The following is a 20,032-nucleotide window of genomic DNA, read 5'->3' on the forward strand; positions in this document are numbered from 1 at the left end:
CAGAGGAGAGTTTGTTGTGATTACGGTCCTGATTTATTGTGTGAGAGAAGGAGAGAAGTGCTGTTGTGGTACTATGTGCAGGTCTGAATCCATGCTGGGATGGGGCTAGGATATTGTTCTGAATAAGGTGAGTTATAATTTGTTTATGTATACATTTTTCCATTATTTTGGCTAATGGAGATAGAATGGCTATAGGCCTGTAGTTTGAGAGTTCCATGGAGTTATCCCCTTTGTGAAGTGGTATAATGTGGGAGATTTCCAGATGGAGGGGACATAGGATTCATGGAGAGTATGGTTGATTAAGATGGAGATAGGGTATGATATTTCATTTGCGGCCTTTTGTAGGAATTCAGCAGGGAGTAAGTCTGCTGCTAGTGTGGTGGGTTTGAGTTTCTCAAGTAGGGATTTAATATAATTTGTGGGGATTGGATCATATTTGAATGGGGGTACATTATCCGGTGGGGCTGAGGTGGTGTTTGCTGAGATGGGAGGTAGGTTATTAGCTAGGGATTGCACTGTTTCTGTAAAGTATTGAAGGCTTCTTCTATACTTTTAGGGGGTAGATGTAATGTAGATGAAGGGGTGGGGGTAGTGGATTTACCTGGATGGAGTAGTTTATTGAGACCTGACCAGAACTTTTGTGGCTGGTTTTGGTGCTTTTTTTGTAAGCTGAAATAGTAGGTTTGTTTATCTAGCTTAATTGATTTTTTAGCTTCGTTTCTCAGTCGTTTGTACCTAATAGGATCTTGACTGGATTTGGTGGATTTCCAGGAGGTCCATGTTGTATCCCTAGCGGTTAGCTTTTGCTTAGTAACTTTGGTTAGCCATGGAGCTATTTTGGTTTTGACTCTACTCTTTCTTATGAGAGCATGCCTGTCTAAGATGGCTAGGAAGTTAGTATTAAAGTGTGAGACTGCTTCGTCTAGGGGAAGTAGCTTTAGATTGGACCAATTGTAAGATTTAAGTTTGATCTGAAAATTGGTGAGGTTAAAGTTTTTTGTGTTTCTAATGGCTTTAAGGGTGATTTGCTGAGGCATGTCATTCCTTTTTCTGATTATATATGTTAAGGAAGTGGTCATTCATGTTCTCAGGTAGGGTGCCTGATGTATATAACTGAGGTTTGTTGTTTATAAGTATCCAATCTAGGGTGCTTTCTTTATTGTTGGGCTTATTGATTCTGGTGGGGAAGTTTTTAATTTGGGCGAAGCCATTTAAGTTAATGTGGGTGGTTGGGGTTTTTGATGAACAGGTTTTCCAATCGATATTGAAGTCTCCTAGAATAATAGTATCTTAGGGGTGTGTAGTGGATAGCCATTGGAAGGTACTTTCCAAGGTCGCTATATTGTCACCTGGGGGCATGTAGATCATGTTGATAGCTTTGTGTTTGTTAAGCTGGACCTTTATTGAGTGTTTCTGATTTGCTAGTTATTAGGCTTTGTGGGATGGTGGTGGTGGACATCTGTAAAGTTGATTTATACATAATGGCTACTCCACCACCTTTCCTACCCTGCCTGTCAAGTCTTAAAATATTGTAGGTGGGGTGTATTATCTCGTTGTCAGGGTTGGTGGGTTTGAGCTAGATTTCAGTAAGACATAATAGGTCAGGGGAGTGCATGTCCATAAGGGCATGTATATAGTGAATCTTATTATTTATGCTTCTGATGTTTAGGTGACAGATTAGTAGTGAATTAGGGGCATTATATGTGCTCTGTAGATTGGTGACAGTAATATTTGTGGAGCTTTAGTTTCTGGTAGGGTTGGGCCTGGGTTTGGGTGGAAATCGCCATCTGCTATGAGGGTTGGTTTAGACTTCCTTACTAGTTTCTGGATTTTTAGTTGGAGTAGGTCATAGTATCTAGTCCTAGTTTTTATGTAGGTGGCTCTAAGGGAATGAAGAGTTGTTGGGGTAGTACAGTTGGAGTAAAGGTATGGTTGAAATGGTGTGGGATAATGGGGGTGGAAGCTAGCAGTGGTACAGGATGTGGGATAATGAGGGATAGGTAGGTAGTAGTATTCATAGGAGGTGAGGAGATAAAGAGTGATAAGTGGTGGTATGATGTAGAGGATCAGTCTAGGTTTTGGATATATGGTGGGAGTTAGTGGAGACTTTGTGGGGTACATGCTGTAGGTGTTTGGGAGTGTGTGTAGGAGGATGCAAGAGAGTGAGGTATGGTGGAGTTGTGGGTGGGGAGTGTGGGTTGGTTATTAGTGGGGGAGAGGGGTAGTAGATAAAGAGTACAGAACAGTGGATGGGTAAATAGGAGCTGAAAAGAGGTGGATTCAGGCTGCCATCTAGTGGTCAAACCTTTAACTACAGGAGGTCCCTTACAGAGCTCGAGGCTGGAGAGCCTATGAACTACGGATGTATGGTGGACCTGGAAAGGGTATAGAGAGCTAGTAAATGGGTATAGAGAGAGGGAATGGTGGCTGCCGCAGAGTCAGAAATACAGTGAGTTCTATCCACCTAGTCAGGTTATGGGAAGAGCGTTTAGGTTTAGCACAACTCAGGAGTATACAGACATACTTTAGTTAGGTTTCCCTTGAGGCAGTAGTAGTTATTCCTTCAGGGATTGGTTGATCAGGACCTTGGCAGAATACAGTTGGCTTCTTCACCACTTCCAGCAGGATTAAAAGGTACTACATTATATAGTAACAGAAAGAAGCTGCTGTTTACAAATATAACATTGAGAATCTAGGGCTGGTAGGCCACACTCCTCAGCATATACATGTAAATAAGACACCTTTAAAACCTTCACAGAGCAACTATGGTAATAATTTACACAACAACATATCCAGCGCTGACCATAAGGCTTTCTTCATGTACATCTGCAAGCTGATATATATAACTCAGATGTATTTGAATGCAGTTGTGTATGGTAGAGCACACACTGACCCAGTGTAACTTCCAAACCTGCTAGCAGACATGTTTGGCTGAAATGTGTCCCCCCTGACACCACCAAACCTATTACAAACCATGTGTGCAACATAATCTCCAAGATATGGTATCTACATTGAGAAAGTTATCACTGCTCTCTCCAAGACTGGGATCACATTCTCCATGGGACCAGATGGCATTCTGGCCTGAGTTCTTCATGTGCTTCAACAGTGAGCTAATCCCCTAGGCACCACATTCATCCACAGTCTGAATTTTGCTGTTATCCACATTGAATGGGATACAGTGGCCATTTTTCAAGCACACAAGAAATGACTGGAAAAATACAAGTGTAATTATATAACCATAACTTTATGCAACCTCTTCTGCCATAAGGCAATGGATACAGTTTTCATGCATCTCTGACACAAGGAAACAGGTGACCTCTAAACACTAGATGTGTTCCAGTTATGTATTCTCAAGGGTATCTTGTGGCTGCAAAACCTGATGCGATTCAAGACTGTGACTAGAAGCGTACACATGTTATCGTAACTTGACCAAGGCCTTCAACACAATCCAACATTTGTTGTCAGTGGGAAACTAACCAAGATAAATATTAAATCCTATGTTATCAGTTGGTTTGCAAATGGGATCCCAGACTAATAACATTCAATCACAGAGCAGGACTTCACTTCAAGCAGCAGACATGTCACCTGTGTAGTAACAGAAGTGTCAGTGCTGTGGCCCCTCATGTCTCAGAAGTCCTGAACAAAAATGAGGGTCTGCGGCACTACTGACTGTTGACAAAGCCATGTGTGTTACATGAACTGCACAGAAATGAACCAGCATATCCTGTGGTAATAATTAAGGTTCCTGCTTATCAACTGCAACCTGGGTCTGCTATGGGGATGTAGAATATCTACCTCCCCACAGTAGACCCAGGTTGCATTTGACATGTGTTCCCTACTTCTCCATGGATAGGTCTTGGAACACATGTCAAATGCAACCTGGGTCTACTGTGGGGAGGTAGATATTCTACATCTTACATCTGATTAGCAATGGCATTATATCAGTATCAGTATATGTTAGCAATACCAATACTCTATACTCATCCCTAATCAGCCATATTAATGATTATAATCCACCCTTTGAAATGTATTTTATTAGACACCTGCACCAACTTGGCAGACCCCAGACACGTCTGAGTAATAACACGTCAAAGGGTCTCCAACATATGTCTTCTGTGGGCAGACTGTCGCATCTGTCACTGTGTGCAGTATCATATAGATAGGTTTGAGGCAGATTATGTATGCCTTACAGGGCTATCTGTGGACAAAATGGGATGAAAATGCTGCACATGTGCAAGTAATGTAGGATTTGAGCAACCTGTTCAAGGGACCTCAGTGTACACTATAACATACATAGAACATGCTGGAGAGACAGATAGATCTCTTAAAGGTCATCTCTCTTCTGCTGTAGCTTCAAGTCCATTTCAAGCAGAGCACCTCCATTGCTCTGCTGAAGGACAGGCTGGATGACTTGTTGTGAAAACGTTATCTGTCATGATCACTGCTGCTACCCTTCTGCACATGGGTGGTCTTTGCTAGACAAAACTTGGCCATGCATTGTATCTGTCTTAATATTATATTGTGATGTAATGGCTATGCTTCTAAACACCATTATGTAAATACTCTAGTCACACCCTATGAACCTCAGAACCTATGGTGATGTAGATGCAAAAAGGTACATTATACTGTATTACCATTCTGATGACATTTGTTTTCAGTGCTGACATATAATACTGAGCAATGAACCTGGTGGGTTGACCTTGGAAGCTCACCCATATGTTTTTAGTAAATGATCCTTAAAGAGAAAGTTAGATGTATTAATGAGACACTTTTAATTGTCTGAATTTATGTCCCTTACAAAAGCATCCATTGTAAAGTAGATACATTATGATGCTACAGCAACTGTCTAAATGGCTACATACAATGTAAATGTCAGGTACAATTATCAGATGAACAGCACAAATGGAGGTAATAATGTCATATTGATATAGATAGTCACCCTGTGCATCAGACACATAGCTTTATTATCCCTGAATGCAAAATATAAATGACAGGGATGTGGCACAGCCATCACTTGCACAGGGTGTTGTGTGGGGGTACAAGAGGGCTAGGCTGACACAAAAGGCTGGCAAGTGTGTGTGTCTGATTAATCAAGGGAAGCAGGCAAGGAGGACCAAATAACTGTTAAGTGTATATCTGTAGAAGCCCTCAATGTGATATCGGTGTGTGAATGTCTGCATATAGACAGCCAACTGAGTGTTAGCCCTACATACCTGTATGTCAGACAGCTGTGAGCCGTGCATGGTAGAGCTGTCAGTTCATCATCTCTGCCCCTGAACATGAGAAACGGCTCTCCCAGGAGCTGCACTGGCACCTCCATGCCCATGGGCAGATGCTGTGCTACTACCTGCGAAAGTGACTAATGACTGCTGGACATGTTCCCTTCATGGGAAGACCCAGGACCAAGACCCCATGCCCTAGTATGTCTGGCCATAGACAGCACACTCCTTACTGGAGCAGTGGATGCACTGCCAATCTAGGAGCGGGAGTGGGCACGGCCATGTTGGCTCTCAGCATATGTAGTTGCTGACCTACACCCATGAAGCTGACACTCCCCTCTTAGCAGATATTCCATCATAGACAATTTGCATTCCATGACAGATACACTGCAGTCCCTCACAGCCACATCCCATTCTAATGTGTCATTCAACTGATGCAGGGAATCAACAACATGGTGGAGGTAGTCATGGAAGTCAAACTGTGCTGCATCAATAACCCTGAGCATTCTCCTGGAGTTCCTGTTTGAACATGCCTGTGCCTTCATGATGGCCCTGAACATATGTCAAGTGACTCCACCAAGACAAACAGACTCAAAAATGGCCAGGTTCTCCAAGATAAAACCAATGTATTCAAGAATGCATAAGCGCTTTCACAGACTGAGATGCTTCATTAAATGCTAACAGTTAAACTAAAACACACCCATTAAATATAAAAAGGCTACACAATAGGTGATCATGTGACTGTATTCCTTAAGTAACCTTTTTTAAAAAGACATACAAAGTAAAATATCTAGGTATAAACTTACATATACGTATATCAAATTATATATATATATATATATATATATATATATATATATATATACACACACACATATAAAAATTGCAAAAGAATAAAATGAAAATATATAGATATAAACTATATATATATATATATATATATATATATATATATATATATATATATATATATATATATATATATATATATATATATATATATATATATATATATATATATATATATATATATATATATATATATAGATATATATCTGTTACCATTGAATGAACAGCATTCCAAAATGTTGACAATAATATGGCCCAGACCATATCATCGACATTCGGAATATCGAACACTCAAAAAAAAAATACACACCTTACAAAATAAAAACACATTGCTAGCAGGGGGGCAAGTCCCCCTGCACCCCCCCCCCCCCTGGTGGGCTCTGCTCCCACACCACCAATAACTTAAATATATCAACTCCAAGATGCACTACAGTGCAGGAATGGAAATCTCTCCATTCCGCACTATAGTGAGATGCCAGTTTTGCATTGTCGAAATTGCAAATATCGATCATATGGTCTCGACCATATGAATGTCGACATTTTGCAGTTTCGACAATGTGAAGGGGACTCTATATATATATATATATATATATATATATATATATATATATATATAAATATATATAAAAGACACAAAAACATAAGACATATAAGCATGTCACCTAAACACTATTTCTGAATGAGAGGCCTAGATTTTAACCTGGGTCTAAGTGGAACAAAATCATTGAGGCCATGTCAATGGTCTCCTCTTAGCCTTATTATCCACTTAGACTCAAGCTGTTCAGTAATATTTCGAATATCACCACATCTTATATTCTCCTAAACCCTGCCTATGACCATAAATTTCAATCTGTGCTCTGCACTGGTAACCAAAACATGTTTCACTAGAACACTGGCCTTATTGCCTTTATTAACATAATTAATCTGCTCTCATATCCTTCCCCTCAAAGTCCTATTTGTTTTGCCCACATAAAATTTGGAACACTGGATACAAAACGCTAAATAGACAACATGTTCAATGCTGCAGGTGGCAAACACATCGAATTGGTATACGCTATGCTAATCTGAATGTTCACAACAAGATGTGCTCTGAATGTGTATGGCCTTGCTGGACTGGCAATGTATAGGCGTATGGGCTGTGTTCGGTGATAATGAGGGGGGGTCACTGCATGTCAAACTCTGTGTCAAAATCAGCCTCTGCAGACCCCTGACTGTGCCTTACTTTGGCCAGCATCATCTTCAGAGTCTGATGGGACATTGACATCAGGTGCCATAGGGGACACTAAACCACTTCCATGTTCACCTGTGATAAAAGGAAGGAAAACAGGAATACATTAATACCTGCACTACTATGCTGAAATATATGTCAAGCAATTTAGACTGCTGTCACTATTACAGATATTCATACCTCTCAACCTCTTAGAGCTAGAAATGTGGATAAAGCCATGAATAATGGGTGGACAAAGGCCCAAGAATAAGTATCACTGTGACGTATTGCCTTTACAAACATAGAAAGGTGATATAATAGCAGGTATTACTTCACCGTGACATTTATGAGTGGTATGCATTCTTAATGTGAGAGCTGCCATTATTTTATGTCTGCATTCTTTAATGACCTGTCAGTAGTTTGCAACTCAATCACTATGATCTTAAAGGGGTGTATATTATAAAGACGAAACATCAAAAGAATGAACGTTCTTACATCGACCACAAATAATAGAAGCTGCAAAACCTTGCATAGCCACAACGGTGATTTTTTTTTCCCCCGGAAAAAAAAAAATCACTGGGCCATTGTTGGGGCTTTTCCATTTTCTCCACTGTAGTGCGATCTCGGAGTTGGTATATTTAAGTAGGGGTGTGGGGAGGCATAACCCCCCACATCGGAGAGAGTGAGGGTGAAGCCCCACACTTTAGTTTGTGTTTAGATTTGTTTTTTGTTTTTTTTTGGTCAAGCAATTTTTTTTCCCTTGGAAAAAAATTGCTGTTGTGGCCATTCAAGGTTTTGCATCTTCGATTATTTATGGTTGATGTAAGAGCATTCGCTCTTTTGACATTTCATCTTTATAATATAGACCCGATCTTAAATATGGGCCAAAGGTATGAGTCACATATCTGGACATTTTGCAAATATCTGTACAGTTGACAAGTATGCAGATATTACAGCAATCCATACAGCAGGCCTGAGATGACACTTTAGCAGATCTGTTAGAATATTTCTACATTACTGACATAAATGTATTCTGCTTACTGACTGTAGGATCCCTAGATCTGTGGATTCACGACAGTTTTGGAAAATGTAAAGGAAGAGGTAATGACAACAGCACCACTTTTAACAGTATAACAGGGATAATACTTTTAATAATCTATATATACAGTAACTGCAATAACTGCGGTGGTGGTGCTGTGGTAGCATTGCCGCCTCACAGTAAGACGTTGTCCTGTTCGATTCTCAGCTAAAGTGTCTTCTGTGTGGAGACATGCATGAATGGGCGTACCTTCGTTGAACGTTGTGCATCAGGGCTGGCAACTCAGTATGTAAAAATCTACTGCCAATCATAAGTGGACTGGAGTTCCGCTGTGGCGACCCCTAACCGGGAAAAGCCGAAAGATACAACAACAGTAACTGCAATGTTAACAAGAATGTGGCTGACAACCTCAAAGTCAAAGTCAAAGTAAAAGTAAACTTTATTGTCATTCAGATCAACACAGAAGAAAAAGTGCATATCACTGCACAAAATTTCTATACGCAGGCTTGTACCATATCAAAGACAGTTGACAGAAGGAAGATAGATTAAATTAATAATAATTTAAAAATATTAAAAATAGAAATCAAAATAAAATACTAAAATAAATACAGTAAAAAAGAAAAACAATTTATAAGCTTTTTCAGTAGGAACAAAACAAAAACAACAGGAACAGACAGTAAAAATATAAGGATATATAACAAATGATACTATAAATAAATAAAGTTGCACACATGTAAAAAACTTGCCCACCACCAATATATGCCATAAAGTTTCAGTTTACAGTTTTCATAGTGCAGATAGAGACGTGTAAAGTGAGTTATGCAGAGTTATGTAAATAACAATGGCATATTGCACACAAATAATGTTTTACCCATGTAGTGTGTTAAGCTATGGGTTTGTTATTCAGCAGTCTGATAGCATGTGCGAAAAAGCTATTATGGAATCTGGATGTCCTGCATCTAATTCTTCTGTAGCTTTTCCTTGTTGGCAGGGGTTTGAACAGTCCATAAGCCAGGTGGTGTATATCCCTCAATAGTTTTCAGACTCTACCATAGCATCTATTTGAATATATGTCCTGTAGAGACTGAAGGTTGGAGCCAATGACTTTTCTGGCCTGTTTAATGATCTTATCCAGTGCCTTCCAATCAGCTTGAGAGCAATTTCCATATCAGACAATGATGTTATTTGTCAGTACATTATCAATCGTGGCTCTGTAGAAGGTAAGAAGGACTTGTGGGGGGGGGGGTTAGCTCTATGAAGTCTCCTAAGGAAGAGGAGATGTGGATCGGCTCTCTTTATAAGACAGGGAGTGCATGTTGCCCAACCTAGGTCTTGTGAGATAAGTACCCGTAGGAATTTAGTGCTATTTACTCAATACACTGCAGCATCATTGATGATGATAGGGGTGTGTGGCTTATTCTCCTTCCTAAAATCGATGATGATTCCCTTGGTTTTCCCAACATTTAGTGCTACGTTGTTGTCAGTGCACCAGTGAACAAGTTGGTTCATCTCCACCCTCTAGGCCCCATCATTTTCCTTCTTGATAAGGCCGATTACTGTGGTGTCATCTGCAAATCTGATGATTCTGCTTGACTGATGCGTAGCTGTGCAGCCATGTGTTACAACTGTGAAAAGAAGTGGACTAAGTACACAACCTTGTGGGACCCCTGTGTACAACTATCTTAAATATTCCCACCAAAAAGAGCAACCTGCCACACATTAAAACTTATATACACGATTACAAAATGAATGCAACAGTATTCTACTGATGATCTAATAAAGCCTACCTGGAAGTTCCTCCTGAGACACACTAGTGGCACCCTTGTCCAGAACATACTGGCTGATGGACTACTGGGAACTTGTTGAGTTGTAATATTTGCCAGGAATTCCTAAGTGGGGGTGAGGGGTTGTTCTGCTATGGGTCTACAACCAGTGACCTGACGATCATGTGCATCTTCAGCAGCATGAATCATATATGTGGCTCTGTGTCACACCTGCTCATAGCTACAATTTTGTCACCCAGTTGCATTGACATTTTGGACCAATTCATCCCACAGGGCTCTTCATTGAGACATATTGGCCCACACCCTGGACATCAGGACCACATGATGTTGCCTTATTGCGTCAATGATGAGGTCATTCTCTGCCTCAGAAAACAGGGTCCTGTGATGAGTGGGTATATTGTTTATTGAAAGACAAAGTAATGATAACACATATAAGGATCACATAAGTACAAATAAACTGTGTGCAAATAAGGCAGTGCAGGAAAGCTCTCAGTATTCACAACTTGAAGACCAAACCTATCCTTGTTTTTGCCATAACAGATACTCACTTATACTCACACACCCAACACAACAATCCATTCTATTTTGAGGATTAGCAGGGACTCATCTACCAACCCACACCCCAAAAAATATTACAGGCTAAGGGACAAATGTGCTCTCAAATGACCTATCCATGAAACATGTGTTCATAGTTATCTCACAACATTTGACCTTTGGCCTACTTGCATCCTCTGTACCTCTCAAATGGGTGGTAGACAAGGACATATCATGAGTACAGTTCCAACAAATGCTTACTGATTTACTTCACATCATTCCTAAGAACATTCCAACATATGCATCATTTAGGTAATAAAATGGATACATACATAATGGAGTATAATACTCCTCTGTTGAAATGTACTGTAGACTCCAGGTTTGTAATCAATCCAATGATATATGATGGTGACATTAGAACTTCCTCACTCTGTTCCATAGAATCAACACATGTATTTTATGCATCAGCTATGCGCTGTTGAATAAATGCATTATCACAGCACAAAAAGGAAGGTGGGTAATGCTCCCTGTGCTACTACGAAACACTGAGTCCATGATTTGATTTTTTACTCATTAAAAAAGTCATTATTGGAATAAATGTGTATAACTGATATAACAGCTGTCAGTGGTACCTTTCAAATTAAGAAGTTAAACAATTTTAATAATCTTTTTGTTTAAGCAGATACTTTATAAAGGCTAATCTGTTACTATACATAAACAGTCAAAGATCCTGGATGCAAACACATTTTATTGCAAAATAACAGTACTGGAATCTTACAATATACAGAAAGATTCAACTGCATAATCAGATGCAATTTATTTTATATTTTAAATTTAGAAAAAAGACAAAAATTTCGAGCTGGCACCTCGGCGTTCATCAAAATCTACTGCCAATCATTAGCAGACCGGAGTTCTGCTGTGGCGGCCCCCTAACCGGGAAAAGCCGAAAGACAACAACAACTTCATACAAACAGCAAAGCTTTCTCAACTTTTGATAATACATTAACACACTTCCAAGTCTGTAAGGAGTAATTAGATAAAAGTTATTCATACAGGAGTGCTGTGCTTTTGACAAGTTAATGCATTCCTTTTCAGCAGACTTACCTCCTACAGAATACCTAACTTTTTCTCAAGGTAAAATGATCACCTTCCCATTTGTCATCTGTTTACTAAACAGTAATAAGCTCTAACAAAGTCAAGCTTTTCTTCTTAGCTAATAAATAAAATACATACATAAAACTGTTGCAGTACTTTAAACTAGCTGTGTATAAAAATATAAGCATTAATAAACATAAAAAATAATACATCCATTTCAACAATATCTGCATAGAAGTTAAATGACACATCCAAATATCGCTCTCATGTCTTCTCCTCCACCATGAATTCAAACTTTGTCTACTCCCTCTGTGGTCTTTTCATTTGTCTTGATCTTAGGCTCTTCCAAACTGTTCTGTAGATAAAAAAAGTATTTTGTAAATATTAAGTAAATGAGTGACTGATGTAGTTAAAACAGGCTATATACTGTCAAAATGCATACATTATATGTAGGAAAGATTTACAAGGATTCTGAAATGGGCTTAATTCCATGAATAGCACTCACATAGTGATCTTCATTTACATTCTTTAAATTTCTGAGGTAAGGACTTCAGCTAATTAGTTTCAATGTCAACAGAAGTACTTAGCTTGATTTCTAGCACCAAATGATGAATAATTATTAAGATCTAAAAAGATTTGTTGCATACTACTAAGAGTTACATCCATGTTTGATCATTGATTTATTTTTCTTCAGACTGATGTGCACTGATGTTGATTGGTTATGCTTTGCACTTTGCTCCATAGAATGAATTGTAAAGTGAAAGATAAGAAGTACCCCAGGAAAACAAGAATATACATAATGTTGTAACAATGATAGTGAACATGTAATTGTCAGTCTAGATTTAATTAGCATAAGTGAGACAAACAGGCAATGTGGTTTACATCAAACAGAAACATCCATAAAGTAAAAATGGAGCTGGAAACCAGGCCAACTGTTTCAATAATGTCTCAAAATGATTGTAAAGCTGTTCACCTCATAGGAAAGCTGCACATGCACCCAGGGCTGGATCCAGCATTAGGTGACCAGAGCAGCTGTTGAAGACCAGGTGTTGTCATGGAGGCCCAACCCTCTGACATTAAGGTCCAAATTCAATAAAGCTTACATGGTCAATTTTTCCATGTGCACATCATGGTGCAATGCAAACATGGACTTCAGTGAGTTTTCGATTGAGTAAACTCTGTGTAGCAGTGTGCAATCACGTGCACTCTATACTGGAAAATTTCATGGAATGCAAATTTCAACACAAGTAGCTGAAATGAATACTAATGAAGTGAAATAACATGGTGTAGCAATCCAACAACCTTAAAACACATCTGTGTAGACTCCATGACCATGTTAGTAGTGTAGGCAGAAATTGTCCATGTACAGGAGTCATAATCCAACAACCTTAAAACACATCTGTGTAGACTCCATGACCATGTTAGTAGTGTAGGCAGAAATTGTCCATGTACAGGAGTCTACACAGAAGAAAGGGCATGAAAAGTCCTAGAATAAGGACAGAAGGCCCATGAAAAGGTAACAACGCACATATAATGGATGATGTATACACTGTGGATGTCCGAAAGCAAAAGGGGAGAGTGTCATATTGGTATACATTTAAAATATTTTATTTACCACATGTTCGCGCAGTGTACCACTTGCTGCAAAAGGTTTTAAATACGAATAACAGAACCGTCACTGAAAAGAGGAATATAATGAAGTGTCACAATAGGTAGATTAATACCCTGCTTTATGTCTTTAAAATCATGCTCCTGTACTGTTACCCAGCTTACACAGCTAAAAAACATGTAGATTTCAGCCTATCAGCATGGTTATTATGCAAATGAGTGCAAATAACAAACTGTATAGGTATGTTCACTTTGTGTAAGCTCCTACATAGCGTTTATGTTTCTCATGGATGTCGACATCGGGGGGTGTCATGTAACTTTGTTCTCTTTTTTGAGTGTATTGAGTGTGTTTGCACAGTGTGGTACTTGGTGCAAATAATTTTGGTGATGCATACCTTGTTTGCACAAACAGACCACCCATGTATCAGACATGAGCTAGACATCCAAAAATAGAAAATGGATGCATTCAGGCAATATTACTGAGCACTGCTTGGCATCAGGCAAACCCAGTAAGAGAGGGTGCAGTCTGTTAATGTCCACCATTTATGGGATTTTACATAATTACTCCCATGACAACAGCTGTTAAGGATTGCACTGGAGTGCAGATGGTCCTGGGTTCAACTACAGGGTATGGCAACTTTTATCATACTGTTCTGACATAGCAGCTTATTGAATTCAAGAATAACTGGTGTTTTCTGTACATTGCATGACAACAGGGATGAAAATGTAAAATTTTTACATGCTTTAGTTATGCACAGTTATACTCTGCTGTGTGCCAGTTATATCCTAAGCAGGTAAATTCCATTTTAATTAGCCATCCCACATGGTGGACCTAAGGTATGCATACAGCCTACATTCTGATTTTCCATCAATACTTCAAGATCAATAGAGTAAAGACTTGTAAATTTCAGCTGAGACAATGCAAGGGGCTGCTGCAGCTATTCTACATCTGCATCTGCTAGAGGCTGGAGTAAATGCTGCTGGTGCTTCTGACAATGAGCCTAGGCTGAGAAGGAGAAGAGTGTTCAGGCCCAGGGTGACCTACCAGGTGCTAAACGAGCTGGAGATTATAAAGCACAACAGAGTGGACAGGGACATATTACAATAATTCTGTGAGCTCTGCTGCCCTCTACTCAGAGCCAGAACCACCAGAACCAACTGAGGGGAACCCATCCCAGTGGAAACTAAGGTACGTGTAGCCCTTAGGATATTAGCTACAGGTACTTTGCAAATACAAACTGGGGACATAATGGCAGTGTCACAGGCATCAGCATCTAGGATACTCCATCAGTTCCTGGAAGCTATGCTACCACATGCAAGCACATACCATTTCCCCTTTCTCCTGAGGAGAAGGTCAGCAATGTGCAATGGTTCTACTATGTAGTACAATACCGTGAAGTACTGGGTGCATAGATTGCACTGATGTACACATCAAGGCACCACCTCACGAGCAGGGTAGAATCTACATTAAATGCAAGGGATACCATGCCATCAGTTTCCAAGTTGTGTGCAATGCCCAGGGGATTATCTTGAATGTGTGTGCTGGCAACCCTTGCAGTTATCACCACTCCCATATCTGGCATACATCACAGCTGCACCAGATGTTTGCTGGGGGGGGCATCCCGCGGAGCCATTTCCTGGAGGATGCTAGCTATGCCCTGGAACCGTGGATGATGACAACCATCAGAAATGCACACACATCCACGGAAGAGCACCATAATGAGGCACATGAACAAACTAGGAGCCTCAGAGGATGAGTGTTTGGGCTTCTGAAGTCACGGTTTGAGTGCCTAGATATAACTTGTGGAGCCTTGTAGCATATTCCATACACATGTAAACAAATATTCACAGTATGTGCTATGCTCCACAATCTGATCCTGCCAAAACAGCTGCAGTAGGATCAACAAGTGGAAGGAGCACACATCTCCCCACCATCTCCTAGGTCACCATCATAGATGGACTCGAAGGAGGAACCCCCCACCGCTGTCCCTGTAGGCACATGTAGGCATGCTCAGTATGCCTTGGTTTGGCTAAGAGACAATGCATAGCACATTCACTGACCACTTGGGGACCTAGGGACTAATACCTTTCTCCTACTCACATACATACATTAAAAATAATGCCAGGCAACTCACACCACCAGTATCTATCCATGTATTAGCTGTGTACTGCTTGCATCAGACAGAGTCAGCCCTGAGCTATAGTTGCATCAACTGCTGTATTTGCAAGGTAGGTCCTTAACCTACACTGTAGTCTTGTAGAGTAGTATGATTTATCCTTTGTATCGATGAACTTGGTACAGTATGCAAGTAAATAGTGGTGTACTTGCACAGAAAATTAAGTAGAATGTGACTACTGATACAATTTTACTACTATTTGTAATTAGTAGGCCTCATGCATGAAACCTTCATAGAGTCTTACTGCAGCTGATTACTGGTACATCATTGAAGGCAGAAGTTAGAAAGTGAGGCTACACATTACATTATATTACATTATTGTCTGTAACCTAACAGTAGATGTGGATATTCCCCCACCCCCCTAAACAGGGGTCCCCTTCTAACCGCCATAACACTAACTGATCTATGCTACCCCCAAACCCATGGTAAACGGGTGTTTGTCACAATTATTATCCCCCACATTTCCAGGAGAATACTGTAGATTTGATTATACATTGTATCTGTTAGGTAACTCATGTATAGCAGTGATTGTGTGATGAATGACTCCTGTTCTGGCAAGCTGCTTTTGTGGCCAAAAAGGCTAAGGCAGCTATCCTGTCGGATAAAGCTTTAATGCTTTTGAGGGTTAGCATCCTGACATAAGTCGAGGTTTTGGATGTGTACTAGGAATAGGTTGAGTTTTACAGACTGTGACTCTGTGTCCCATACTGTTATCAACTTTGTCAAGTCTTAATTCCACATTTGCATGATGCACTGCATGTTTAAAACCTTTTTGATATGGCTTAGCTGATTTGCATGGAAGGCAGTAGTGGGATGCAAATTTCAACACAAGTAGCTGAAATGAATACTAATGAAGTGAAATAACATGGTGGAGCAATCCAACAACCTTAAAACACATCTGTGTAGACTCCATGACCATGTTAGTAGTGTAGGCAGAAATTGTCCATATACAGGAGTCTACACAGAAGAAAGGGCATGTAAAAGTCCAAGAATAAGGACAGAAGGCCCATGAAAAGGTAACAACGCACATATAATGGATGATGTATACACTGTGGATGTCCGAAAGCAAAAGGGGAGAGTGTCATATTGGTATACATTTAAAATATTTTTTTACCACATGTTCGCGCAGTGTACCACTTGCCGCAAAAGGTTTTAAATATGAATAACAGAACCGTCACTGAAAAGAGAAATATAATGAAGTGTCACAATAGGTAGATTAATACCCTGCTTTATGTCTTTAAAATCATGCTCCTGTACTGTTACCCAGCTTACACAGCTAAAAACCATGTAGATTTCAGCCTATCAGCATGGTTATTATGCAAATGAGTGCAAATAACAAACTGTATAGGTATGTTCACTTTGTGTAAGCTCCTACATAGCGTTTATGTTTCTCATGGATGTCGACATCGGGGGGGTGTCATGTAACTCTTTTTTGAGTGTATTGAGTTTGTTTGCACAGTGTGATACTTGGTGCAAATGATTTTAGTGATGCATACCTTGTTTGCACAACCAGACCACCCATGTATCAGACATGAGCTAGACATCCAAAAATAGAAAATGGATGCATTCAGGCAATATTACTGAGCACTGCTTGGCATCAGGCAAACCCAGTAAGAGAGGGTGCAGTCTGTTAATGTCCACCATTTATGGGATTTTACATAATTACTCCCATGACAACAGCTGTTAAGGATTGCACTGGAGTGCAGATGGTCCTGGGTTCAACTACAGGGTATGGCAACTTTTATCATACTGTTCTGACATAGCATCTTATAGAATTTAAGAGTAACTGGTGTTTAGTGTACATTGCATGACAACAGGGATGAAAATGTAAAATTTTTACATGCTTTAGTTATGCACAGTTATACTCTGCTGTGTGCCAGTTATATCCTAAGCAGGTAAATTCCATTTTAATTAGCCATCCCACATGGTGGACCTAAGGTATGCATACAGCCTACATTCTGATTTTCCATCAATACTTCAAGACCAATAGAGTAAAGACTTGTAAATTTCAGCTGAGACAATGCAAGGGGCTGATGTAGCTATTCTACATCTGCATCTGCTAGAGGCTGAAGTAAATGCTGCTGGTGCTTCTGACAATGAGCCTAGGCTAAGAAGGAGAAGAGTGTTCAGGCCCAGGGTGACCTACCAGGTGCTAAACGAGCTGGAGATTATAAAGCACAACAGAGTGGACAGGGACATATTACAATAATTCTGTGAGCTCTGCTGCCCTCTACTCAGAGCCAGAACCACTAGAACCAACTGAGGGGAACCCATCCCAGTGGAAACTAAGGTACGTGTAGCCCTTAGGATATTAGCTACAGGTACTTTGCAAATACAAACTGGGGACATAATGGCAGTGTCACAGGCATCAGCATCTAGGATACTCCATCAGTTCCTGGAAGCTATACTACCACATGCAAGCATATACCATTTCCCCTTTTTCCTGAGGAGAAGGTCAGCAATGTGCAATGGTTCTACTATGTAGTACAATACCATGAAGTACTGGGTGCCATAAATTGCACTGATGTACACATCAAGGCACCACCTCACGAGCAGGGTAGAATCTACATTAACTGCAAGGGATACCATGCCTTCAGCTGCCAAGTTGTGTGCAATGCCCAGGGGATTATCTTGAATGTGTGTGCTGGCAACCCTTGCAGTTATCACCACTCCCATGTCTGGCACACATCACAGCTGCACCAGATGTTTGCTGGGGGGGCATCCCACAGAGCCATTTCCTGGAGGATGCTGGCTATGCCCTGGAACCGTGGATGATGACAACCATCAGAAATGCACACACATCCACGGAAGAGCACCATAATGAGGCACATGAACAAACTAGGAGCCTCAGAGGATGAGTGTTTGGGCTTCTGAAGTCACGGTTTGAGTGCCTAGATATATATTGTGGAGCCTTGTAGCATATTCCATGCACATGTAAGCAAATATTCACAGTATGTGCTATGCTCCACAATCTGATCCTGCCGAAACAGCAGTAGGATCAACAAGTGGAAGGAGCACACATCTCCCCACCATCTCCTAGGTCACCGTCATAGATGTACTCAGAGGAGGAACCCCCCACTGCTGTCCCTGTAGGCACATGTAGGCATGCTCAGTATGCCTTGGTTTGGCTAAGAGACAATGCATAGCACATTCACTGACCACTTGGGGACCTAGGGACTAATACCTTTCTCCTACTCACATACATACATTAAAAATAATGCCAGGCAACTCACACCATCTGTATCTATCCATGTATTAGCTGTGTACTGCTTGCATCAGACAGAGTCAGCCCTGAGCTATAGTTGCATCAACCGCTGTATTTGCAAGGTAGGTCCTTAACCTACACTGTAGTTTTGTAGAGTAGTATGACTTATCCTTTGTATCGATGAACTTGGTACAGTATGCAAGTAAATAGTAGTGTACTTGCACAGAAAATTAAGTAGAATGTGACTACTGATACAATTTTACTACTTTTTGTAATTAGTAGGCCTCATGCATGAAACCTTCATAGAGTCTTACTGCAGCTGATTACTGGTACATCATTGAAGGCAGAAGTTAGAAAGTGAGGCTACACATTACATTACATTACATTATTGTCTGTAACCTAACAGTAGATGTGGATATTCCCCCATCCCCCTAAACAGGGTTCCCCTTCTAACCGCCATAACACTAACTGATCTATGCTACCCCCAAACCCATGGTAAACGGGTGTTTGTCACAATTATTATCCCCCACATTTCCAGGAGAATACTGTAGATTTGATTATACATTGTATCTGTTAGGTAACTCATGTATAGCAGTGATTGTGTGATGAATGACTCCTGTTCTGGTAAGCTGCTTTTGTGGCCAAAAAGGCTAAGGCAGCTATCCTGTCGGATAAAGCTGTAATGCTTTTGAGGGTTAGCATCCTGACATAAGTAGAGGTTTTGGATGTGTACTAGCAATAGGTTAAGTTTTACAGACTGTGACTCTGTGTCCCATACTGTTATCAACTGTGTCTTGTCTTAATTCCACATTTGCATGATGCACTGCATGTTTAAAACCTTTTTGATATGGCTTAGCTGATTTGCATGGAGAGCAGTAGTGCAAAGACAGTGAAAGAGGAAATAGGATTTATATCTGACCGCCAAACACAGACGCTGGATACATTTGATCAGTGCCGTTAGTAATCGGGAAGCCCTGGCCTGGAGTAAAGATAAGAGTGGGCAGTAGTAGCAGGTATATATTACATAATAGTAAGACTCGGACATGAGCAATGCTCCTCATGTTTAACATGCAAGCAGTATAAAAAAGGCAAAGGCACACGCGTGAACACTTAGTTAACCATGGCACAAATCTGATGCTTCTCACATTATAGCAGTCTCTCTCTCTCTCTCTCTTCCTATATATATATATATATATATATATATATATATATATATATATATATATATATATATATATATAGATATATATATAGATATATATAGATATATATATATATATATATATATATATATATATATATATATATAGATATA

At 40.1% G+C, this 20,032-nt stretch overlaps 1 long non-coding RNA gene across 1 annotated transcript in view; it reads right to left on the reverse strand.

Annotated features, from left to right (window-relative positions):
* Window positions 1-12,049: 12,049 nt before the first annotated feature.
* LOC122810992 overlaps window positions 12,050-20,032 on the reverse strand; it is a 106,057-nt gene continuing 98,074 nt past the window's right edge. The window contains exon 3 of the long non-coding RNA XR_006366183.1: window positions 12,050-12,082. This is a non-coding gene — a long non-coding RNA (uncharacterized LOC122810992). The remainder of the gene's footprint in view (window positions 12,083-20,032) is intronic.

Source organism: Protopterus annectens, chromosome 9.part0 (assembly GCF_019279795.1).
Source record: "Protopterus annectens isolate FY-2018-M chromosome 9.part0, PAN1.0, whole genome shotgun sequence".
NCBI lineage: Eukaryota > Metazoa > Chordata > Ceratodontiformes > Protopteridae > Protopterus > Protopterus annectens.